Source organism: Lissotriton helveticus, chromosome 7, assembly GCF_964261635.1.
Source record: "Lissotriton helveticus chromosome 7, aLisHel1.1, whole genome shotgun sequence".
NCBI lineage: Eukaryota > Metazoa > Chordata > Amphibia > Caudata > Salamandridae > Lissotriton > Lissotriton helveticus.
Genome location: NC_136068.1, coordinates 1,475,299,123 through 1,475,313,526, shown reverse-complemented (window position 1 = coordinate 1,475,313,526; position 14,404 = coordinate 1,475,299,123). Strand labels below are relative to the sequence as shown.

The following is a 14,404-nucleotide window of genomic DNA, read 5'->3' as shown; positions in this document are numbered from 1 at the left end:
AGCACAAATATTCTCAGTCGTTAGGTGGTTTAATACTGAATTGAATGCATGCAGGCATTGGGCGATGCCTGCTGCAATTGGCTGATACATGGATGAAATAACGTGCTTGGATTAATGATGCTTGTAGACAACTCTTATTAGAGCATATCAAATGGTTATGGTAAAGGAAACCATAATATGTCTTGCAGGTGGGAAAACTCTGAGGTTGAGTGGACTCACAACTAATGGACTGATTATTATGCTGGTCGGACCGGCTTCTGCGGTCCTGTCGGAGGTGGTCCGACCTCAGCTGTCTCGTGAGAAGCGGTTGGTACGACTGCTGGACTACGATGTATGCTTCCTGTACACTGACCGACTGTTGAAAGACCACCGACTCCTAAAGCCTGACTCCAACCCCCGAGATGGCAGTCAGAAAATAAAATAGCTTTCTTAGGGCAGTGTAGGGATCTCCGACCACCGTCCAGATTATGAGGTGTCAGAAAATATAAATTTGGGGAGCATACTCACCCAAATCAGCTTTTCCCCGACAGTCTCCAGCGTGGATCCCATTCTCCAGGGCTACCCTACACAGCAGCAGCTAAACCCCGAAGACTACAACCCTGTGAGTGCTGGAATGCTGGTAAGTTTGTAAGTACTTGTAATCAAGAGCAATTTAGGAACCTAGTGATTCTCTTAATGGACCTAAAGAGCATACACACAATGACATACATGTACCAAGTATTCCAAAAATATGTTTTTTATTTATATTATTTTTATAAATTAGTCATATTTGAAAAATAAAGAAGAAAAGGGATGTTTTCAAAAAATACATACAAAATAGCAATAACCTCTGTGTCAGATGAGGCAAAATTGTTTACATAGATAATTATTTCAATTGTTTTGTTCCAGAGGATACAATAATTTGTTTACTTTTTCTAAAGTTCATCAAACATTTCCTAAATCCTATACAAAGTGAAAAATGCTATTAAAAATTAGAACAACATGATTTGGGACAAGGCTTTTCTATACAATAATTCCTACGCACGTTTCGGCTGGAGCCTTCATCAGGATGCCATGTACAGATATGATTAGAAACCTTGTTTTCTCATAATAGATCATTTGACTTCTATGATATTTCTACAGGAGACTGTTATAACATTCTTAAAGGAAATTCTGTAGGCTCATGACTGAACGTGATGAATCGATCATATATATGCATAGATGACTATTGTGGTATTCAGAGCCGTCTATACCCTTTATCGGAAACCTCAATCTGAATGTTTAAAATCGGGGCTTCACTGAGCAGAAAGCTTGTAAATGGATCTGGTATATGGCATGAGCTGTGTGTGATTGGCGACGCTGTATTTACGGAAGGGATTGTCAGTCTTCCGTAATGTGGTTAGCGGGTTCCCATTGTCAGTTGCTAAAAGGATCAGCGTTCCGTATATGGGCCTCACGATTGCGGACTAATGTGGACCGATGCGTGTAGTCTGCCGTAAATGCAGTCCGGAGATCTGGGCGCCTCACCAGCTAGACACCATCAGTTAGTTTGTCCGTCCTTTTGTTCGTAAGTGGCATGTACCCCCATTGACTGGACTGGACTGTGCAAAGATCGCCACACTCCAGCAATGGAGTACATGATGCACAAGGCATATCTCTAAATCAAATGGAGGGGAAGGATGAGCATGATCATTTACCGAGGTCCTACACCGCAGCTCCTCTTGAGAGTAATTCAATAGTCATCAGAATGGGGGTAGTTCCTCCTAAGCCGGTGGATACAACCAGTTTGATCCATTGGCTTATGTGTGGGTCACTGGGAAATCTGCAAATCAGATCTTAGTGCCTTCACACACCTGTTAGGGTGTGGTGCTTCATCATTGGTTGCTCCTAGTCTGGCCAGCGCTGCAATGCCTGATGGGCCTCGTGGCTGCTTTAGATATACTGCACTTAAAATTATTCTTTAAAACATTTTTTATTAAAGGTTAAAAGGAATGTATCGAGCCATACGGCCACTACTATACAATGTGTCAAGCAAGCATCCCGAGGGCTTAATTAAGGTTGCTTCTACCACCCGTGGTAGAGCATGTCATGACCACCACATCGTGTCCTGTGTTGTTTTTTGGGCCCTACTGTTAGGCCTATCGTGAGTCTGCACCCCATAGAAGTCCCCGACGTAATCATACCTATGCCCCACTCCATCCAACTCCACGTTTTGAGCCGCTACTGGGTCACAGCAAATCAAAATTAGCAGCCTGTTCTGCATGCATGACAATGAAATACTTCCCACAACACTGTATTCACATTCCTTTCTCAACCAATAAACGAGTGCCTTTACAGACTAACGAGTTCTCTTTATAACCCCTTTAACTGCACTACCTGCCAAAGTGTCGCAACAAAACTAAGATTAGAGCCCAACCCTGGTTTGCACATACTTCCAACACAGGCCTCACTAGATCTATCTAAGCATCTAGAGTTCTATCCTTCTGCAAATTAGGGCACATTGTGAGAATAAATGAAATTACAATACATGAACACACATTTTTTTTACTCAGCTCGTGATAAAGAGCCACTGAAAGCATCTTACATTGACATTTGACATATACGTTTAATCCATAAGCACACTGCAAAAATAGAAATGTCAAATGTAGGTGAAATGTAAACATGGCAGCGCTGGGTGGGTCGGTCCTACATAAAATTTAACCGTGACATCGATGGCGGTGCTTTTGGTTTCTAAGTTAAAGTTGATCGGCTGCAATGGCTGTATTACAAATAAAATGTCACGGCATCTGCCTTCATCGAAGAAGTCTGTCAAAAACAGGAGGTACGCGACGACCTTATAATAAAATACAACGTAAATAATGGATTTCGCAGGTTGGAAGAACCTATAATTTTCAAGACAGACACTGAAACAGACCAGGCAGACAATAAGTAATGATGACAAAGAGAGGAAATCCGGCGGGCTCTAAGACCCGGCCTTTTCCATCTGAGGGACGGCTGCCATTTTTCCCTGCCCACTTCCCCTCTCCCCGTCTGCCGGACGTCATTTCACTGGGTCCTAGCGTCCGCTCGCTGACTGGTGTTCCTTCCTTTGTTCCAGTATCAGGCACAGTTGGGAGCAGAAGAAGTTTTCTACCCGGACCGATTTCAGAGCGCACCACGCTGCTCTCCATCCATATCAGCTGCCCGGGATCACAATGAGAGACAGGTATTCTCTTCTCTTTTATACCCTACATCCTTTTTCCGAGCCCTTTAACGGGGAAAGGGACCGCTTTTAATAATTACTTTTGTCTCATGGAGTCCTGCGGAACATGGGTTACCTGACGGTAATTTAAACAGGCACATACTTTATTATTTATTTTGTAGTTTTAAATTGTTTATTTCTCCTTTGCAGTGAATGAACACTGCACTTAAGTCGTCACTTGCTTGAGATTCCACTTTAAGAAGCCCTTCGTTGCTCTCAGTTCCTATCCTGCACAGTGCAGTGTTGGTTCTGTCTGGGATGGAAAGATGTAACTTCCATTCACCTAGTGATGATGCTGACCATATCACAATGATCAGTGTTTGAAAATGTGCTGCCTACTCGTCGTCTTAGGTTCAAGGTCTGGTACACTACGATCTGGTAGAAGAATGGGGCCACGATTGAAATATTATAGTTTACGGGTTGAAAGCGTTATTTTATTTCTCTTAATCCTCAAAAGGTGCCTCAGTTCTAGATGAATGATCCCAATGTGCAGTAAATGTGGTAAATCCACTTTTAAACAATGTTTGTCAGCCATCCCAAGATTTTTATTCAATATCACTTTGCATGTTTGGATTCATACGGGCACAACAAAAGTACAAGTCACAGGAAGCAAAGTGCTATTGCTTAAAAAGCCACGATTTAATGGAGGTTTCAAACATGACTACTGGGGAGTTGAATTGAATCAATTGAGTACTTTGTTACCCAAAGGGTGGCCTGTTGCTTAAGGATCGACTGCTAAAAGTTAAGCGGGTTATTTATGCCATGACAGATTGCTAGTCAGATCAGCAGAGGCCATGGCTTCTGCATCCCTGGAGAAGGATTGGTTGCCGTATTGAGAGATCCCTGCCTGGCAGTTGATAGCCTTAGTTTCTTTATTAAAAGTTGGCAATATTGCCCCTGTTACTTACTGGTAATCTTTATTACTTCAAGTTCAGATCTTCCTCATCACAGTCGTTACTTAATGAGCGCACACTCTTGTGGACAGAACCGCCATTTCCTCCTAATAATAATAATAATAATAATAATAATAATAATAATAAAGAGTTTGTAAAGTGCCTGGTTACACTTGCTAGTGTGTCCCCTGTGCTGCGGCCAGAGGGAGCTACAGAGAAGTGTCGAGAAGGCCGGGCAGAAGGCCAAGGCTCTATGTCTAGAAGAGCCATTTCTTCAGTCTTTTCCTAAAGATTTTATCAGATTGTTCCATCCGAAGGTCAATGGGAAGTGCGTTCCACTGTTTGGCTGCCAGGTAGCGGAAAGAATGGCCTCCCATTCTTTTTATTACTGGGACTTGCACCAGCCCTGAGAACGCAAGGCCCTGGTTGGAGTGTAGGGGGACAGTAGGTTGTGCAGGTAGTTTGGGCCTTTCCTCAACAGGATCCGTTGACAAATACATAGGGCCTTGAATAAAATTCTCTCCCTTGTTGGGAGCCAGTGAAGAGTATTTTGGGCATTTTTGGATGAGGCTCTCCTAGGAAGCATCAGGACTAGGCGGGCGGCGGCGTTTTGGATGTATTGTAATCTTTGCACGCTCTTTTTACTGGCGCCTATGTATAGTGCATTCCCGTCGTCCAAGCGAGAAGCAACAAATGCGTGGACTAAGGTTTTCCTTGCAGCTACCGGGAGCACATCTAAAATCTTCCGAAGGCCCTTCATTATGCCATAGCACTTTCCTGCTACCGTCCTGGTGTGGTGATCGAAGGAGAGAGTAGAATCTAGCCACATCCACAGGTTTTTAACCTCCTCCGTAGGGGTGGTGCCCAAAGTCTGCGGCCACCAACTAGGTGACCATATCGAGGGAGCGTTTCCCACAATAAGGACCTTGGTCTTGCCACCAGTCAGCTTTAAACAGTTGTTAGCCATCCAGACTGAAAATTAGCAGCAGCTTCTTCCTGAGATTGGGTCAGGGATATGACAAGCTGCGTGTCATCTGCATATGACACAACACTAATGCTGTATTTTTCAATGATATTAGACAGAGGGGCCATGTACAGATTAAAACGCGTAGGGCTCAGTATCGATCTCTGGGGTACCCCCTGCCCTAACCTGATCTTCTTGGAGTAGTACTGCCCTTGGGGTACTTAAAAAGCTCCTGTCCTGTAGAAAGGAGCTTAGCCATTTCAGAGCCAGGTTGGTCACTCCACTCTCCTTAAGGCGCTGAATGAGTAAGGGATGGGCCACTGTATCGAATGCAGCTCTGAGGTCCAACAGAACCAGTGCCACCGTCTGTCCAGCATCGACCTGACGGTGGATGGTTTCAGTGGACAGAAGCAGTGCCTTCTCTGTGGAGTATGTGGCCCGGAAACCCGATTGCGTGGGGTGGAGTAGGCTGGCCTGATTCATGTAATCAGTTAACTGAGCATTGACCAACTTTTCCGCGATCTTAGCAAAGAAAGGTAGGAGAGACATTGGTCGAAGATTCTCCAACTGGCTGGCGCTAATCCCGGGTTTCTTTTTAATGGGGACAACCACTGCCTCCTTCCACCTTTGGGGGACTACTCCCGCCTCAAAAGAGAGTCTGATGAGGTGCTAATGTAAGGACCCAGAATGTCCATACTCTCCCTCATATTTCTCGGTTAATTGGATCTCTCGGGGAGCCTGACTTGATATTCAAAGCTATGGATTTTAGGTCTTCCAGGGAGGGAAGGCTGAAACTGGAGCGACAGGAAGCTTCTTCCAGATTACATACTCCCGTCCAATCATCTTTTCCGTTACGAGCCTCCTTTGGAATGTAGAGTAGATCCTCTCTACTTTATCTTAGAAGTAATATGCTATCAAGTTGCAAGATTCAACAGAGACTTTACTAGGGGCATAGGTTCTGTCCAGGGACGAAAGCTCTTTAAAAATCACAAATAGGGGGGGAGGAGCCAAGATGGCCACCGGAGCGGACGTGTAGGCTCCCGGCTCCGCGAGTTCTCGAGCCCCGCTCTGAAATCCTGATTATCATTCTGAGGTCGCGCTGCAGCGGGGTGTTGGTGATTGCGCGCTGTCCTCATTCGTGTTCTCCTGGGGTTTCTACCTGCCTGGTAACTGGAGTTATTCGGGAAGTTGTTTGGTGGCCTCCGCAGCCCTGAAGCCGGGACCTACGCAGCTGAATGCCGCCGGGTTCTAATTTCTAAACACCGGCCAGCCGGGCCTGTTCGGAGCTGGCCCTTTAGGACGCATTGACTGCCGACGGGGAGCAGGAACAGAATTTCGCTGCTGGGGCGCAGCTCCTCGCACCACGCGACTGGGGTGCATTTGCGAGATGGAGACTCGCTGGGCATACTTCTTCTTTGTGTAAAGCTGAAGGTGAGCAGTATCGACCCCATTTTCGAACTTGCCCGGTCTTTGCGGACCACCCCCGAATTTGCCCCAGCCTTGAATTGATGAGGGGATGGCTTTTACCGAGGATCGCTCCTTAGAGGTCTGCCTTGTTGGCATCGGTACCTTGGACTGCTGCCTGCCGGTGCCGTCCTCGCCCCCATCTTATTGTCATTCTCCCTCCACGGTGGAACCGTTTGCTGGCTCCCTGCATATAGGCTGCAGTACCCTGCCTATCGCTGTGATGTGTGATGGGGTGTGCGGGTCATCTCGTAACGCAGTGATGTGGGGTCCCCAACCTGAGCTATCCTGTGGCACCATTCTCGCTGCTCTTGGGGACCTACGATCTGCGTGGAGGGATGGCTACCGAGAGCTGGGTGAGAAGCTTGATGGCGTTGCGTGCAATCTGAAGCGAATATGGCTGGACTGCTCCCAGTGGGATGGCGATTTGCCTTCTCCAGTTCCTGAGGTGGCTACTACGTTTCCCCGCGAGTGCGGAGGGGAGCCGATTATCCCTGATAGTGTTGTTGCCTGCGGACGGCCGTCTGCCAGCTCCTGTGGCGCTGCAGTGTATCTCTCCCGCCTGGGGGCTGAGACTTCGTTCACGGTATCGTCGCTATTGCCCCGAACAATGCTTTTGCGGCTGTTAGCCCCTTTGACTGCATCCTCCCTCCAAGCCCCACGATCCTTGCTGTGGACTGTGTGTCATCGGACGAACCTGGGGATGATGTTTGTCGGTGAAGATGGACCTATTGGTAACGGGCGGCGTCCATTTTGTGTTCACAGACCTCTCTTCTGCCATGCGTGGACATTTTGTTTCTTTGTGTTGGGTGGGTCGGGCTTCCCACAGGGGCCATGTTTAGGGGGGCTCGCACGAACGGGCCAGGGCTAGGTGCTCCCTTTCATAGTTGATGGCTGCTTGGCTGGCGGAGGATCGGATTGATATGTCCCAATGTAACATTCAGCTGCGCTGTGTTTGATGACTCTCCCCATTCATTACCGTAACTGTTGCTTATTATTGTTGCCATTTACTCTTGGGGTGGAGAATGAACTTGTGGCTTGGGAGACCGGGAGCTCATATGTATGACCCTCCTCCGATTTATAGGGTTTCTTCTTCTTTTCTTTCTTTCTGTTCTGTGTCTATATTTCGGGTATTCTTTATTGGGCGACAGACACACTGCTAGGGGGGGGGTAGGCCGTAGCCTCTGCATGTGTGTAGGGTGGGGGGTGAGGAGGGGGGGCTTTTATTTTGTCCATTTTCAGTTCCTATGGGCCTTATTTTTTCTCTTCCTTTTTTAACTCCTTTTCTCTTCTTCTTTTCTTCGGGTCAGTAGGGTGGCTTGGTGTGGGGTGGGTGCGGATTGGCGCGAAATATTTTGGTGGTAGTTTATCCTTCCATTGCTATTTATGTGCCGATATTTTGCTTATGTTCCTCTGTTCGTTAGATATCCTTTGGTAGGCGTTGCCCACTCTTCCTCTCGCTGGACTGTATGGTTACTGATCCTTCTCAGTTTCTATCCTTTTACGTATATTGTTAAAATTTTAAAATGAACCTTAATTCTCCTGTTTCTCGGCAGTCTGATGTTTTCCAGTGTAATTCTGAATGCTTGCTACTTTGTATTGATGTATTGCTGAGTCACCGTATAACTTATGAAAGTGCTTAGACAGACGTCGAGGCCGGCCGGGTGGTTGTAGGCCCGTAAATGTTTGATGATACTGCACAATAAAGGTTTTAAAAAAAAAAAAAAAATCACAAATAGCTCTCTAGAGGAATTATCGGCAAGTTCAATCTTCATATTGTAGTATGCCGCTCGAGTCTTCCTTATTAGAGAGTGATACATTTTAAGACTGGTTTTATATGTGGCCCTCCTCTTTTCAGAGAAGTCTTCCCTCTTCTCTGGGACGTTTACAGGAGGATTTCACTGCCTTCAGCTCCTCATTGAACCAAGGTACGGATCTAAATTGTCTCCTAGGAGCATTGGTGGCCCAAGGCGCCACCTTGTCAAGCGCCTCACAAATACATTGATCTAAAGCACTGCAGGCCGTTTCGACATCACTCCCTCCAGGTTGCCCCCCCTGCTGTAGCGCAAGCTTGAACTTGGTTGCCGAGAAATTGGACCACTTCCTCTGGGGTTTGCCTGTGTCTGATTTTAGCACACCTTGGGCTTTAGGTATAAGAATCCTGAAGGGGATGATATAGTGATCAGTCCATGGGCCTGGGATAGGAGTGTTAACCCGGAGCTCTCCCCAATTGGCAAAGATAGGGTCAAGTAAGTGCCCATGCTGATGAGTTGGGAGTGTGGATTGTAATACTAATTGAAGTGCCTCCAGCTCCTGGCCGAGCTCTTGCCCCGGGGCATTATCCCTGTCGTCAAAGTGTAGGTTGAGGTCACCCAACACCAGCACCGTGGCATATCGTAGTGCTAGTTGCATGACATGTTCCCTAATACTGATGGCAAACTGTGAAGCCGGACCCGGTGGTCGGTATATCAAGAGGCCTTTAATGACATGGATGTTGTCCACTGTAATTGTGAAGAGCCCTGCCTCACTGGCCTCTACTGCCACCCTCTCCAGGAAGCATTCCACCGCCAGTTTATGAATCATAGCTATCCCACCCCCTCTGCTTCTAGGGCGATCCAGTCTTAGGATCCCATAATTCGAGGGGAGGGCTTCGCGGATAAGTGGAGCAGAGTCCTCGTTCAGCCATGTTTCAGTTAATAGCATGATGTCTGGTTGGTTATCCATAAGAAAGTCATGGAGCTCGTGTTTATGCTTGCTTAGGGACCTACAGTTAACTAATATCATGTGGAAGTCATATTCCTTTCCAACTATCCCATGGTTAGTTGTCAACACATAGGGGCAGTGACTGCATTTTTGCTCCCTGCAGCCTATCTGTATACTATGCGCACATAGGTTAGATATGGAGGAGCGCATCATGTGTAGTTTCTCAGTGGTGTAGGTGTGAGTGCTATAAAATGGGTGGGGGTTCCGGCCCCGGGCCCCGGCCGGTCGCCGACAGGCGCAGACGGGCGCAGACGGGCTTGCCTTTAGCACGCCGGCGCCCGCTGCGCGTGTCCGCTGCATGTCCTTCCTTGCATGTGCCTTAAGTAGCCCCTCCAACCTCCACACTAGACCGCTGATTGGGTCAGGAGCTGGGTGACCGGAAGTCCTACTCCTTCCTCCCTGCCCTCTGTTCAATCGGCACAGGATACGCCGTGACGGACCGGGCGGGAGGAGTTGAGAAAGCAAGTCAGTGTTTTTTATTTTAAAAAAAGCAGAGTGTAATTTTAAAATAACATACAGCGATTAAAATGCCCCAAATCGAGTCCCGCACTTCCGAGCAGCTCCTGACAGGCACTGCCACCGTCTGTCTTTGCCGCAGCGCGCCCTCCTAGGCAAGCGCCCTAAGTAGCCCCTCCCGCCTCCACACTAGACCGCTGACTGGGTCTGGACCTGGGCGACCGGAAGTCCAACTCCTTCCTCCCTGCCCTCCGTTCAGTCAGCACAGGGTACGCGCGACGGACGGGGCAGGAGGAGTTGAGAAAGCAAGTGAGTGTTTTCTATTTTTAAAAAAGCAGAGTGCAATTTTAAAATAACATACAGCGCTTAAAATGCCCCAAATCGAGTACCGCACTTCCGAGCAGCTCCTGACAGACTCTGCCACTGTCTGTCTTTGCCGCCCTTTCTCCTCATCTGTCTTCTTCGTTACAATGATAACTTAATCATTGGCTTCATGACCATATAAAGTACAACTGACTAAAAATTAGAAGAACAAACATCGTTTAATGACCTCACATGCCCTCATAATTCCAAAATCAATATGTTACTTCAAATAGTAGATATCTGAAACGTAACCAAGCACGGAGACTGCAAACAATGCATGTGTATTCTGCCCCCTGTGCCAATCTTTAGTGGCTCCTAAATGTGTGTGGGGAAGCCTAAGTGGCTAAATTAAAATTATTTTCAATTGATGCCCCTTTGAAAGATGCACAGGAGGTAGACATACCTCTTGTAGATCTACTTTCAATCCGATCCACCACCTCTGTCCTCTGAGAATTGTATGGTAGCAAAATTGATTCATCCTGCTACTCAGACTAGAGTTAAAAGGTTTGAAACCACTTCCAACAGGACCAGATGCAGCAAACGAGGTATGAACCTTCCTGATTGCTTCCATTCTTACCAAATAAATCAAAAGGGCTCTTTTAACATCCAAAAAATGCAACAGGGATGCTTTCTCTTTCTGAGGATCTCGGGCAAACACCCGGAAAACAATCTTCCTGCAACATTGTAATTTGAGAAGGGACTTTTGGAAGAAATTTAGGACTGAGTCTCACCACCACTTTATCTAGAAAACCAAAAGAGAGGATTCTGATCTCAAAATTACCTTAATCCCCCTACCTTTCAAGCCGAGGGAATGGCCTCTAAAAACATCACTTTAAGGGTCAGGAACTTTACGTTAAACTCCTCCAAGCATTCAAAAGAAGGACCTTGGAGTGTCTTCAATACCAAAGACAGATGCAATGTAGGAGATGGGCAATGAACCCTTGGATTTTATTTTTCTTAATAACTTTATTTTATCGATTTTAAAGCAGGCGAAGTTACAGTGAGAGAAATACACAATTGCCCAGACATATCCCAGCTGGTACATTTGTTGCTTTAAGCGTCCGAACATAGCTTGCACGGTTGAAACCACTGCTAACGTCCACGTGAGAACCGAAAAAGAAATGTCTGGTCGGAGGCCACAAGTCCATATCATACAATGAAGAGCAATTTGTAAATCTGATCCACAGCTATACCCGCCTGCAGCCCACACCTACCCTCCCCCAAACCCCAACTCATCCTCCCACCCACCCCCGAACCGGTGTGCCTTTGTTCCTATGTGAGAACAGTATTGACATATCTTCTAGGACGAGTCTGCAGGATTCGAAGCTTCTGTGAGTCTGAGCAAACAAAGGTACTTGGGGCAGGGCACTTCATTGAATTCGTGCGCCAGCAACGAGAGAATGGGGCGCCAGATAGTGTGGAAAGAGGCTGCTGAGTTCGTGAGATTAGCTTGTATTCGCTCCATGCCAATGATATACCACAGTTTGTGTAGCCTGTATGTGTTGTTAAAGACAAAAAATGGTTCCGTCGGGTGAATCAATTGCTTTTACGTGAAGTCTAAATTAGCTCATAACAGAAGGTAACAAATTTTAAGAAAAAACAAATTTTAAGAGAAAACGAATTTTAAGAGAAAAATAAATTTTTAAGAAAAAACGAATTTTAAGAGAAAACCTCTCTGACAACAAATAAAATTCAAAGTATTTTTATGAAGAACAAAGTCACATTAAAACACCGGAATTACTTCATTCCATTTCAATTTCAATTATAAGTGAAAAAGTGACTATTGGTGAACAAGGTGAATAGTGCAACAATTTCAGTGACACTTATTTACAAATATTTACAAAATTTATACATGGAAAAATGGGCAAGGGGAAATGTTTTGGCGGTCAGAGTTCTGAGTTAATACTCCAAGGAGACAGATGGTGACTGTGCCTGTTCCCGGAGGGTTCTTGACCAATATTATGCGTCGACGTTTCGATCCTAGTGTGCCCCGATTGGTGGTCACGCGGATCTTTATCAAGACAAGGGAGGGGGGAGATCTCACATGGAGAACCACTTTCCAATAGAGCGAGGAACCAGCTTACATTTCTCGCGGTCGCTCGCCCTTAAAATTCGTTTTCTCTTAAAATTTGTTTTTTCTTAAAATTTGTTACCTTCTGTTATGAGCTAATTTAGCCTTCACGTAAAAGCAATTGATTCACCCGACGGAACCATTTTTTGTCTTTAACCATACATACCCAGGTTCTGAGGGACACAGGGTTACCCCTTTTTGGTATAAACAGCCTGTATGTGTTGGGCGGGTCCGTGATAAAATGTGGTGCACTGCCGCGCCTAGTGCTCGCCCCATTTGTTTCCCTCTTATGGATTTGAGTGGGAAGGTAAGTGCGTTCGGCAGCCCTAAGAGGGCGTATGCAGGAAAGCGGGGTAGCTCAGTTTTAAAGTGGCTGTCAATGTCGTTGAGTACTTCCGACCAGTACCCTGCCACTTCCCTACAGTCCCAGAGTTTGTGCGTCAATGTACCTTCTTCTCCACAACCTCTCCAGCAATGGGAACTGCAGTCTGGGTGAATTTTATGAAGTCGAGCCGGGGTCAGGTACCAATAAATGGCTACTCTAACTGCAGCTTCCCTACTCCCTACATTCTTTGCAATATGGTTAGCCCTATAGTAGATCTGCTGCCATTCCTTCAAGGAGAGGCTCCGGCGTAGTTCTGCTTCCCAGCGGTGCTGACCAGCTGAGCGTTCATGCGATACAGGTGGACGCAGCATAAGATATAGTTCAGAGATCAACTTGCGGTCTGAGTGCTTGGATAAGAGCAACTTCTCGTAAGCCGTAAGGCTGCAGCTGACCAAGGGACGTATGTCGGGTTATAGCAGCCAGTGGCGAAGTTGGAAGTACTGGGACCTTTTAGGGTCTTTGACGTCGTACCAATCTAGCAATTCTGAGTAGGGGATGAATCCGTGGAGATCAAAGAGGTGGCCTACAGATTTGCAGGTTGATGCTCGCCATTGTGGGAAGGCCCGCGCCTCCAGTCCTGGAAGGAATTTTGGATTATCAAATAAAGGTGTGTGGGAAAGGAAGTGAGGTTCCGCTTAGTTGCGACTGAGTCCCAAACCTGCATTACGGAACGGGTAATGGGAGAGTTATTAAGATACGATGGTCGGTCCAAAGGCTTCAGTAATGGTACCTTCCACAGTGAAAGTCGCGCCATCGCCCTATCCTGAAAGAGCCACAGTTTGTCGGACTCTGGTCTGCTCCATTCTACTAGATAGCGAAGTTGAGCCGCTTTATAATAGCTCAGGAGATTGGGAATCCCTAAGCCGCCATCATCAGGGGGTCGGTAGGCCAGGTCTCTACGTATCCATGGCCTTTTCCCAGCCCAGATAAAGTGTTGTATCTCTGTCTGCAGCGTATGAATATATATCGCAGGGGGGGGACCAACCGGTATTGTCTGAAAGACGTATAGTATTCTAGGCATTTTTACTGCTGCAACGTGGCCTAGCAGGAACAGGGGTTGTGTCCTCCACCGGCGGAGATCTCGCGTCACTTGGGAAGTGATGTTGGAGGATTTACGTGCGATTGTTTGGCAAGTGGAAGGGGTGAGAGCGATTCCCCAGGTATGGGAGCTCGGTCTGGGCTCGCAAGTCCCCGAGCCCCAGATATGCACTCTCCGAAGCGTTCTCGTTGAGGCCAAGAGGCAGGATCATGGACTTTCCCACATTGACTTTAACACCTGAGACCTTACCAAAGTCCTCCAACTCCTGCAAAAAACCTGGAACGGAGCATCTGGGTGTGACAAGAGTCGCCAGGAAGTCGTCCGCGTATAAGCTGATGGTATGTTGTTCATTCCCGAAGGGGATACTGGATATCTGGGAGTTGTCCCTAATCCACTAGGGGCGCTAGGAGCTCGATGTAGAGCGCAAAAAGCAGGGGTGAAAGAGGACACCCCTGATGTGTACCTCGCTGGATGTCGAATGGTTTTGAGCTGATCACATTGACCCGTATCGTTGCTCTGGATTGGTCAAAGCAGCTCGCCACCCAGGCCCGAAATCGATTCCCCACGTTAAATGCGCTAGCGTCTTATCTAAGAAGCCCCAGTCAACCCGGTCAAAAGCTTTCTCAGCATCGACTGAAAGCAATAGGGCGTTCAGTTCCATATAGTGGGCTTTGTCTATTAAGTTCATTATCCGCTTGGTGTTGTCGTGCTTTGCCTCTTAGGAATAAAGCCTGATTGGCCGGGTTCGATAATGCTGTGCAGCCGTGGGCCCAATCTGGCAGCCAG

The 14,404-nt window shown here is 46.9% G+C and overlaps 1 protein-coding gene across 1 annotated transcript in view; it reads left to right on the top strand.

Annotated features, from left to right (window-relative positions):
- Positions 1-3,053: 3,053 nt before the first annotated feature.
- LOC144770384 (uncharacterized) overlaps positions 3,054-14,404 on the top strand; it is a 56,861-nt gene continuing 45,510 nt past the window's right edge. The window contains exon 1 of the mRNA XM_078654862.1: positions 3,054-3,184. The gene's annotated coding sequence lies outside the window, so the exon portion shown is untranslated. The remainder of the gene's footprint in view (positions 3,185-14,404) is intronic.